The sequence below is a fragment of the Hyperolius riggenbachi genome, chromosome 4 (assembly GCF_040937935.1).
Source record: "Hyperolius riggenbachi isolate aHypRig1 chromosome 4, aHypRig1.pri, whole genome shotgun sequence".
NCBI classification, from domain to species: Eukaryota; Metazoa; Chordata; class Amphibia; order Anura; family Hyperoliidae; genus Hyperolius; species Hyperolius riggenbachi.
In genome coordinates this window covers 183,166,743-183,177,434 of record NC_090649.1, presented here as the reverse complement: position 1 = coordinate 183,177,434, position 10,692 = coordinate 183,166,743, and the positions used below count along the sequence as shown (strand labels likewise).

The following is a 10,692-nucleotide window of genomic DNA, read 5'->3' as shown; positions in this document are numbered from 1 at the left end:
TCAGAAATCGAGCGTCGACAGAATCGAAAGGGAGATCAGACATGTTGGAAATGATCTATCAAACCATCTTATCACCTAAAAACGAATTGTGTATTCCCAGCATTACAGCAAAATCAATTCTGCTGCAAGGTTAACAATGCACACTGGAGCCAATAAATTAACAGAAAATTGGATTAGCTGAAAGGCAAATTAGGTAATGCCACTGAAATTGTACGCGATTATTCCACAGACACATTCCTGGTTTTGTTGTTGCATTTCACAGTTTTAGCAGCCTCTTAGAAAAGCAAAACCAGATGCCACCTATTAATAAATGCATGAGCTACTGAGTAGCTAAAGCTTCCTTACTATTCAACACAAAAAGATTATGTACAAGTTTAGCCTGTTCAGCCAGAGACAACAAAATAGTCATCAATTATTCAGTGGTCATTCGGGCTGATGTGAAAAAAAAAATAGAAAAGAAAAATCCCTGGCAAGGCAACCTGTTCACAGATACAAAAGCTTCAGGTCTAATATTCTTTCAGGGGATTTTAAGCAAAGATCAATCAAGGGTGTATGAAGGATGACAAGAAAAAAGACACCCACGCAGGATCAGAAACAACCTGATGGCTCTTTGTTTCTATTTTCGGGTAAAGTATTTAATTTTCCCAATCACTTTGTGTATCTGTGTGTGTGTGTGTGTGTGTGTGCTGGTGACTTTGATTACAACTTCCGATGGCATGACTACAGAAATCACAGAGGAACAGATTTTGATTTGATGACTGGCTAGAATTTGATGGCACAAACTGGCACAGTCCCAGTTGCAAAGAATTTCACAGCACCTTAATTGACTGACATTCTAATAGAGTACAGTGTTTTTCATCTTCAGCCCTCAAACACCCTCAAAAGGTCATGTTTTCAGGATTGTCTTTAGTTTCTGTGGGTGATTACACCAGTATTGTATCTCATTTCATGGAAGATCTCTAAGCATGAACCTTTAAAGGAACCAAAGGGTCATAGTTGAAAAACTGGAATATGTTTATAATGTATGGCTGTTATACCTAATGGTATCTGTGTGAAAATGTAGCCATGTTTGCGTATCAGTAAAAAGAAAAATGTGAGGAAAGCTAGTTTCATGGTTCTATTTAAGCAGTAGTTGAATTTGGGGTTTTACAACCAGTATTACTCCAAAAACTACTTTTTTTTAGCTTGGGCTGTTACTGCTGCTTTTTATTTAGAACATCTGATTGTAATGGTTCCCCTATATGGAACCAGCAACATAAACATTAATTCTAAACAATCTATTAATAGATTCAATCTGCAAAAATTGTATAAATAGCACCAGTCAATTCCACTATATTATATATACGGTATATCATCTTCTAATAATTATGATGATTAAAAAAAGGTTGGCTGGTGAATTAAAAGAAATGTTAATATCGTGTTAAATCACGAAATACGTTTTATTGTGTTTCTGCCAATTTGATCAATAAATGAATTGTTAATATTGATCATGTATTAGATTGTGTGTATGGCCACTATTAGAGTGAACTCAGAATCCGAACAGATAACATCTCACTTTAAAAGGGGTTATATGCTGTAAACAGCAATAAAAACAAATGTAATCTATATTAGCTGTAAATTCTTAAACAAAACTTATCTAGGCTTCACTAGAATGATTTCTATCGCCTACAACGGGGGAGTAGGTAGGATTCATTTATTAAATGTTATCTTATTTAGTCATAGAAGAGGAAGCAGTGGTATTATCATTAAATATTAATCTTCTAAAGATATGATTTTATATTAATCTGGCTTTTCAAGACATACCATTACAGCAAAAGTTCCAAGAAATACTCATTTTTCATAAACACCACTAACTATAGTGACTTCTATTTTCTTATAAAATAAAAATGTTTTAACTTGTTGAACGATCAGTTAAATACATTTCAGCATGCTTGCTTGTTTACAAGTGATACTACAGTATTTATTCCCCTACTAATCATATTTTCATTGTGCCATGTCCTATTCATTGCAAGTATTATTTTAACTTAGATACAACTCGAAGGAGCTATGTACAAATGGCTGTAACCCACACTAACCAGTCTATATTTTCTTTAGGATATATTGCATTAGTACATTAAAACATTATCTTTTGATATTATCCTTGTATATCTTTACTGTATTTGTCTCATAGTTTGTCACCAGCATGTCTGGTATTTGACTGAAAATGTACAGTCACATCAAATGACTAGCAGAAGTGTTACTATTACTCTTAGAAGGTAATTACATGCTACAACAATGACTTACTAAATGTAGCCGTGCATCTGTTAAATTTGATACTCACGTGTGAACAGAGGGTTATGTATATATGCATCTAATTATAAAGTTGTTTTATTAAGCAAGGGATATTTCCTTATTTCTATTTCCAATAAATACTATGAGTGTTGGACAACTTTACTCCTTAAAGTGGACATGAACTCTTTCACAGTACAGAAGGAAAACATATAGAAATGTACCTCATCTGTGACTAAGCACAAGTTGTAATTTGAGCCATCAGCTGTGTCATGACTGGCATGACAGAGAACTAATTTGTAAACACAGGATGTTAACAATATGTCTGCTTCCATGAAAGCAGAAAGCAGACAAACTGCAGATAGACAAACTGCACATACATTTTATAGATATTTAGTGAATATACCCCCATGTCTGATGTTCCTAGTAGTGTGGTGTTTATTACTGCATTTAATATAATGAAGAAGGTCAGTACATAGGACCACACACATCTGATTACAGTTAACTAATAATTAGATTCAGTTCATTGAAAACTGCCAGTGTTATAAAATCCTGTGGGCTTGGACTTGTATATTTACATCAAGTGTGTGCTGTGAGTGAGCCACAGCCTCTACTGACATATCTACTTCCAATAATCTTGTTCCTGGACTTGCTGGATCTAAAGTGCCCTCATTAACCCCTTCCGCCCCACTGGTATGTGTATCTACGCCCCTATAGACTTCACTTACCAACCAGGGTCATAGATACACATACACAGATACACACATGCGCACGACCCCCCAGGCAGAGTACTGATGGGTGAATGGGAACATGTGCTTCCAAAGGTGATCAAAGTGCCTATAATGAACCAAATATCATTCACAACATGAAAGTAAACACACTGTAATGCATTACTTCCTGTGTACTGTTCAGTATATAGGATAGTGTGGGGACATATAGTGGCCATAAAGTAAAATACATTAAAAAAAAAAATCCCCCATAAGTTTTTAACCCCTTCTTCCCCGCTCACCATAGTTATCAAAATAAAACACTTTACAAAAACATAGTTACTTTAGGGACTCAGCTTTTAATGTATATGTTATGAGGGCATAATACTGTTATTTTTGCAAATAAGGGCTTGTTATTATTGATATAGTATGAAGAAACATACACCTTTATTTCCAAATTTGCCATACAATGTACTAGAGACACAATTTAACCACTTGCCGACCGCGCACTCATACCGCGCGTCGGCAAAGTGGCAGCTGCAGGACCAGCGACGCAGTTCTGCGTCGCCGGCTGCAAGCTAATTAATCAGGAAGCAGCCGCTCGCGCGAGCGGCTGCTTCCTGTCAATTCACGGCGGGGGGCTCCGTGAATAGCCTGCGGGCCGCCGATCGCGGCTCGCAGGCTAAATGTAAACACAAGCGGAAATACTCCGCTTTGTTTACATCCGTACAACGCTGCTAACAGTAGCAGCGTTGTACCAGATCAGCGATCCCCGGCCAATCAGCGGCCGGAGATCGCTGTCACATGACAGGCAGGAGCCTGTTAGAGGCTGCACTCGACAGATCCGTTCCTGTGCAGCCTCGGATCTCCGAGGAAGGGAGGGAGGGGGGGAATTTTGCCGCGGAGGGGGGCTTTGAGGTGCCCCCCCCCGCAACACCCAGGCAGGCGCGATCAGACCCCCCCAGCACATCATCCCCCTAGTGGGGAAAAAAGGGGGGCGATCTGGTCGCTCTGCCTGCACCCTGATCTGTGCTGGGGGCTGTAGAGCCCACCCAGCACAGATCAGCTAAAACAGCGCTGGTCCTTAAGTGTAAAGGGTAAAGGGTGGGTCCTCAAGTTAAGAGTGTAATAAATGGGATAAATGGACAAATACAATGTGTGGGTTGTATTTATAGTACCACATTTTATTTTAAAACCATAATAGCTAAAAACTTAGTAAAAATTATTTTCCATTTTTTTCTTATTATTTGCTTTAAAATGCATATAAAAAATAAATAATTCTTAACATAAGTACCACTCAAAGAAAGCCTAATCTGTGGTGAAAAAATACAATGTATAGATCATTTAGCTGTAATGAGTAGCAATACAGTTTTTGGTGAATGAATGGTGAGAGTGAAATGTGAAATTTGCTCTGGTTTTTAAATGCCAAAAACCTGTGGTGGTGAACCCAAGCATGGTTGCTCCCTGTTAAGTCAGTCTCTCATCCTGTTTAAACCCCTCTCTGCTTGCTGGCAGTTGCTTGCTTATTGTGGACTTGTTTCTGATTACTCTGGTTCCCTATACCTGGATACATTGCTCTGTCTGTTCCTCTTTTTGGGTTCCTGATTTACATTAGCGGACTCTGCTTGTTTGATCTTGGGAAGCCAGTGGAGGGATTCACAGAGGGAAGCCGCCATAGTGTAACGATGGGAGGAGTGGATAATTATGGCTGCCGTATTCATGATAGACTGCAGTGGGGCAATTCTGGTCATAGGGAGACCAGACAGAAGGGCATTGCAGTAGTCAAGGTGGGAAATTACGACGGCATGGATGAGGAGTTTGATGGTGACAGAGGTCAGGAAAGGGCAGATCTTTCAGGTGTTACGGAGGTAGAAGTTGCAGGACTTTGTGAGGTTTTGGATGGGGGGGGGGGTGAAGCACCTCATCCCCCCAGAAGATCTGCCAACCTTAGTCCACGCCTTCATCACATCCCGACTGGACTACTGCAATGCTCTCTACACTGGTCTTCCAAAAAAGGCCTTGTACCGTCTACAGCTGATACAGAATACTGCTGCCAGACTGCTAACCAACCAACCCCATCACTGCCACATAACGCCAGTCCTGCACTCCCTTCACTGGCTACCTATAGAATGGAGGGTCCTATTCAAGATCGGCCTACTGACATTTAAATCCCTGAATAATCTGGGCCCTGGATACATGAAAGATATGTTGCAGCTACGTAGCAATCCCCGCGTTCTCAGATCAACAGGTTCTAATAATCTAGTCATACCCAGAGTCCACCTGGAAACGTTTGGTCCCAGAGCCTTCTGTCATGCTGCCCCTACGTTTTGGAACTCCTTACCTCAACAGATCAGGACAGCTCCATCCCTGGACGTGTTTAAATCCAGACTGAAAACCCACCTGTTCAATTTGGCATTTGCAGAAATATAACTTTTGTTGTGTGAATACTTCATCCTACTAATTACTGAATCTGAGAGAGCCTAAGCGCTTTGAGTCCTATGTGAGAAAAGTGCTATAGAAATGTTATTGTATTGTATTATTGTATTGTAAGTAGAGTGCGGAGTCCAGGGTGACACCCAGACAGCGGGCCTGAGAGGTAGGGCGAATGGTAGGGTGAATGGTAGTGTGGTTAACAGTGACATTCACATCTGCGAGGGTCAGGGATGGCTAGGGTGAGAAGATCATAAATTCTGTGTTGTCCAGGTTTAGTTTCAGGAACCTAATGGACATCCAGGAGGAGATGGCTGATAGGCAGGAGACCTTGTCCATGGTATTGGTGTATAGGTCGAGGGTGTGGAGGTAAATCTGGGTGTTATCTGCATACAGATGATAGTTAAAACCCATGGAGGAGATAACCTTGCCAATGGAGGAAGTGTATAGGGGGGACCATAGGGAGCCAAGGACTGAGCTGAGCAAGGACAAGAGGTGGTTGGGCATGGATGAGGACTCATTGAAGGAGGTTGTGAAGGAGCGGTTGGAGAGATAGCCACTACACAAAGAATTGAATGTGTGCATTAAACACCAAGTGAACACCTGGCTAAGCAAATTTGGCCTAATTGGCTATTCATGAGGCAATGCTCATGCAAATATGCATTCGCTTTCGCATGCCAACTTATGCAGGGTCAAAAACCAAAGCCGCAACGCGGTCGCCCTGCGGGAATTAGTTCATGCTGCAATAGCACTATCTAGGAGAGCCACGTGGAGGCTTCCCAATGCCCCCATACACCCGGGGGACCGCGGGGTACCAGGCGTTCTCAGTGCCTGGGAACCACAGCAGCACCCCGGAGGGGGAGGCTGGGTGGCACAGGTGCCCCCCCCCCAAGCGTGGCCAGCGCCGGGGAGAGCCGCCCGCACCCACCTCCCAATATTTAAAAACAGGCACTTACCTTAACGTCCATTGTGTTCTGATACTGAGCATAGCTTGGGTGCAACACATTTGAAAAGGAAAGGAATGAAGCATGGGTCGCACCGAGCTTTGGAGCTCAGGGCTGGCTCACACACATCACTCCAAGGGGGGGTGGGGGGGAGGACAGGCGCAGACAGCCCACTCCAGGGCTCACACCACCTGGAATGAGCCATCCACCACCCGCCTCCAAAGGGGGGATACAAAATGAACCACTACACAAAGAATTGAATGTGTGCATTAAACACCAAGTGAACACCTTACATATCTGGCTAAGCAAATTTGGCCTAATTGGCTATTCATGAGGCAATGCTCATGCAAATATGCATTCGCTTTCGCATGCCAACTTATGCAGGGTCAAAAACCAATGCCGCAACACGGTCGCCCCGCGGGAATTAGTTCATGCTGCAATAGCACTATCCAGGAGCGCCACAAGCGTGGCCAGCGCCGTTGGAGAGATAGGATGAGAGCCAGGCCAGGGTGAGGTCATGAATGCCCACGGACTGGAGGAGTAGGGGATGATCCACTGTGCCAAAAGCTGCTGAAAGGTCAAGGAGGAGGAGGATGGTGTATTTGCCTTCAGATTTTTTACTGGAGCCCTTATATTATATTGGAGTCTTACTGCCAACCACAGTATTTCTCAATTTTCTAAAACATCCTGCAGTAATGTCTCCCAATTTGTGTAGGGGCCCCTGTAATTTCTTCCCCACTTTCTTCTGTTCTACTGGGGAGTCTGGAGCCATGCTGCTGACAGAGGCTGGGAGACTGCACAGACTGAGTGTAACTGACTAGTGACTGCAGGAAGGGCTGATCTGTAGCTGACAGAGATAGGAGGTCACCTGTGGTTGCTGCAGATACAGTATTTTGTACAATTTCCTGCATACCACAGACACGCCAGTGATAATCAAATTCTAATGACATACAAATATTACTCCAGCCAATTGTCTCTTCTTCTTATTTCTTCTTCTTCTTCTTATTTTTTTTATTTTAGATAGAGTGAGAGAGGAGTGACATCCTATCTGTATTCTGAGTTAATTAGGGAAATTTCCATTGCACTTTACTCTCTCTGCAGAAGCAATGAGAACAGGAAGTAAGATGAAGTCTCTCCAGAGGGGATACAGACAGTACTGACAACTACATTTTCTTTTTCCACTCTATCCAAAAATGTAAATAGAGCTAATTTAGTTGAATGTTGTCATGTGCTTGGGACTCTTGTGCTGCTTTTAACGTGTTATTATTTCAACACCTAAACTGAACATGAGCTTGTATTATAAAAAGGCTTCCAACTATCACATGCAGCTTCATCAGGCCCAACTGTGACGGATAACAATATTAAAGGACAACTGACCTGAGATTGATATGGAGGCTGCCATATGTATTTCCTTACAGTATAAACAATGCAGAGTGCATGGCTGTTCTGCTGATCCCCTGCCTTTTATACTTTTAGCCATAGACCCTGAACAAGCATGCAGATCAGGTGTTTGACTTACGTTTGGCTGCATTTGCAGCATGCTTGTTTCAGGTGAGTCAGTCTGACACTGGAAGATCAGAAGGAAACTAGGTATCTGTATTGTTTAAAAAGAAATAAATATGTCAGCCTCCATATCCCTCTCAGGTCAGCTGTCCTTTAACCACTTTGTCCTTTGCTACAGTATATCTACGTCAGCTGTGGCTCTCTCCAAGCTACAGCGACGTAGATATACTGACCTGCTTGCAGCCCTGTTGTGCAGGAACAGGTGCGCTTCAGAGCGCACCTCCCGGCACTAACAGCTGCAATACTAATTGGTGAAAGGGAAAATGATTGATCACTGCTGTAGCAAACAGCGTGATCATTCATCTCTCCCCCTCCGTGGTCGGATCTGCTAAAAAAAAAATGATAAGAAAGCAGTCTGACTCACCTTTTCCTGTTCCAGCGATCCGCCTGCAGCCCGAGCCTCCGATCCCCGCTCTGCACACAGCCCTGTGATGCTGAATAGCCGGGTCCCGGCTTGATGACGTCATCAAGCCGGGACCCGGTAACCGGCATTACAGGGCTGCGTGCAGAGCGGCGATCGGAGGCTTGGGCTGCAGGCTGATCGCTGGAACGAGATAAGGTGAGTCAGGCTGCTTTCTTATAATTTTTTATAGCGATCTGGCCACCGAGGGGGGCTGCCTGGGGGGGGGGGGGGGGGCATCTGGCTGGGTCTTTTGGGGATGTGTGGACCCCTGGTGGGGGGTGGGGGGTAAAATGTGCAGCTGGGGGGGGGATAAAGTATGAGGGGCCACATATTTTTATTTCAAATGTATAATTTTATACTGGGTCAGATCTGGCTATAATGGGGAACCACTATTCCTGGGGACACATATGGACACATGAGGGGCAGCAATCCTGGGGATACATCTATCTATCTATGCTGGGAGGTGCCAAACACAGAGGACACATTGGGCTATACTGGGGGGACTGATATTGGGGACACATCCGGCTATAAGGAGGGGTCTGATACTTGGGACACATTTTGCTTTCAATACTGGGAGACATAATACTAGTGACATGTTTTTATCTCCTGTGGTACTTTTTATTTTTAAACTGGAATTGATAAAAACGGAGAAAAAATTCATTTTTTTGATTTCCCCCTCTTTTTCCCATTAAAATGCATAGAAAACTTTTTTGGTCTAGGGATAAAATACCCGCCAATGAAAGTCTAGTTTGTCCTGAAAAAAACGATACCTAGATCAGTTAGGTGTCATGAGTAAGGATAAAGTTATGGTTGATTAAAAAGGGACACCGCTAAAGTGTCAAAACTGCTCTGGTCAATAAGGGGAAAACAAGGTCTGGATGCGAAGTTGTTAAGTGTGTATAGGGAAATGCACACCCTTACCTTGAAGGGCTTGGGGAATGTAAAACTAGAGCTTTCTCACTCGATGTCTTAAATATGCAAACGTATATAATATCACAGTATTTGCGAACACATAATAAATAATGAAGTACAGAACTTAGGTTCATGCTTCCTACATTAACCACTTCAGGATGAGAGCAATTTTCACATATCAGTGTTCCTCCCATTCATTTGCCAATAACTTAATTACTACTTATCACAACTAAATGATCTATGTATTGTTTTTTTCAGGATAAATTAGGCTTTTAGTGAGTGATATTTTTGTTTAGTAATTACTATTTTCTATGCATTTTAAAGGGAAATTAAGGGAAAAATGGAAAAAACACACTATTTTTCCATTTAAATCCATTATAGCTTTACTAGAGATGGTCCGAACGGTTCGTCGGCGAATGGTTCCCGGCGAACTTCCAGGGGTTCGCGATCGCGGAGAACCGCAAACTTTTGCGGAAGTTCAGTTGACCCCCATAATGCACCATTAGGGTCAACTTTGACCCTCTACATCACAGTCAGCATGCACATTGTAGCCAATCAGGCTACACTCCCTCCTGGAGCCACTCCCCCCTTATAAAAGGCAGGCATCGCTGGCCATTTTACTCACTCGTGTGCCTGCAGTAAATAGACAAGGGACAGCTGCTGCTGCTGCAGACTCTCATAGGGAAAGATTAGTTAAGCTCTTGTAGGCTTGTTAGCTTGCTCCTTGCTGATTCTTATTGCTAAAATAGCACCCCACAACAGCTCTTTTGAGAGCTAATCTTGTTCTTGTGATCTATTTTTTTTTCTGTGTGTCCCACTGACACTTGTGTTGCATAGACAGCCTTGATAATTCATACTGTGTGTGTGCCACTGCCAGGCCCAGCACTTTCAGTGACTACCTGTGTGTGTGACAGGTGCACATTGTAATACCCAGTACTGCATATACCTACCTACCTGTTGTTCACAGTGCACCCATCTACCTACATGAGCTGAGCGCACGCAGTGTCACTGTGCCTGTTCGCTACCTGTCTGTGTGTGACAGGTGCACATTGTAATACCCATTACTGCATATACCTACCTACCTGTTGTACACAGTGCACCCATTTACCTACGTGAGCTGAGCGCATGCAGTGTCACTGTGCCTGTCCGCTACCTGTCTGTGTGTGACAGGTGCACATTGTAATACCCATTACTGCATATACCTACCTGATGTGTTCAGTGCACCCACCTCATCACTGCATATACCTACCTGTTGTGTTCAGTGCACCCACCTACCTACGTGAGTGCATGCAGTGTGATATACCACTCCGTGGTATGGACAAAACAAAAGGCAGAGGCAGGCTACCTGGCAGGTCTGTTCGAGGTCGCGCTGTCGTGGTGTCGTGCGGCCCTCGACCAAAGTACAGTGTTCAGAAGAAGACACGTGCCATCAACCCTCAATATTGTCAGGACGTAGTTGACTATT

At 43.2% G+C, this 10,692-nt stretch overlaps 1 protein-coding gene across 1 annotated transcript in view; it reads left to right on the top strand.

The window, feature by feature from the left end:
- The first annotated feature begins 611 nt into the window (after positions 1-611).
- The window catches only part of KCNMB3 (potassium calcium-activated channel subfamily M regulatory beta subunit 3), a 43,846-nt gene continuing 33,765 nt past the window's right edge, over positions 612-10,692 (top strand). Inside the window, exon 1 of the mRNA XM_068279301.1 lies at positions 612-626. The gene's annotated coding sequence lies outside the window, so the exon portion shown is untranslated. The remainder of the gene's footprint in view (positions 627-10,692) is intronic.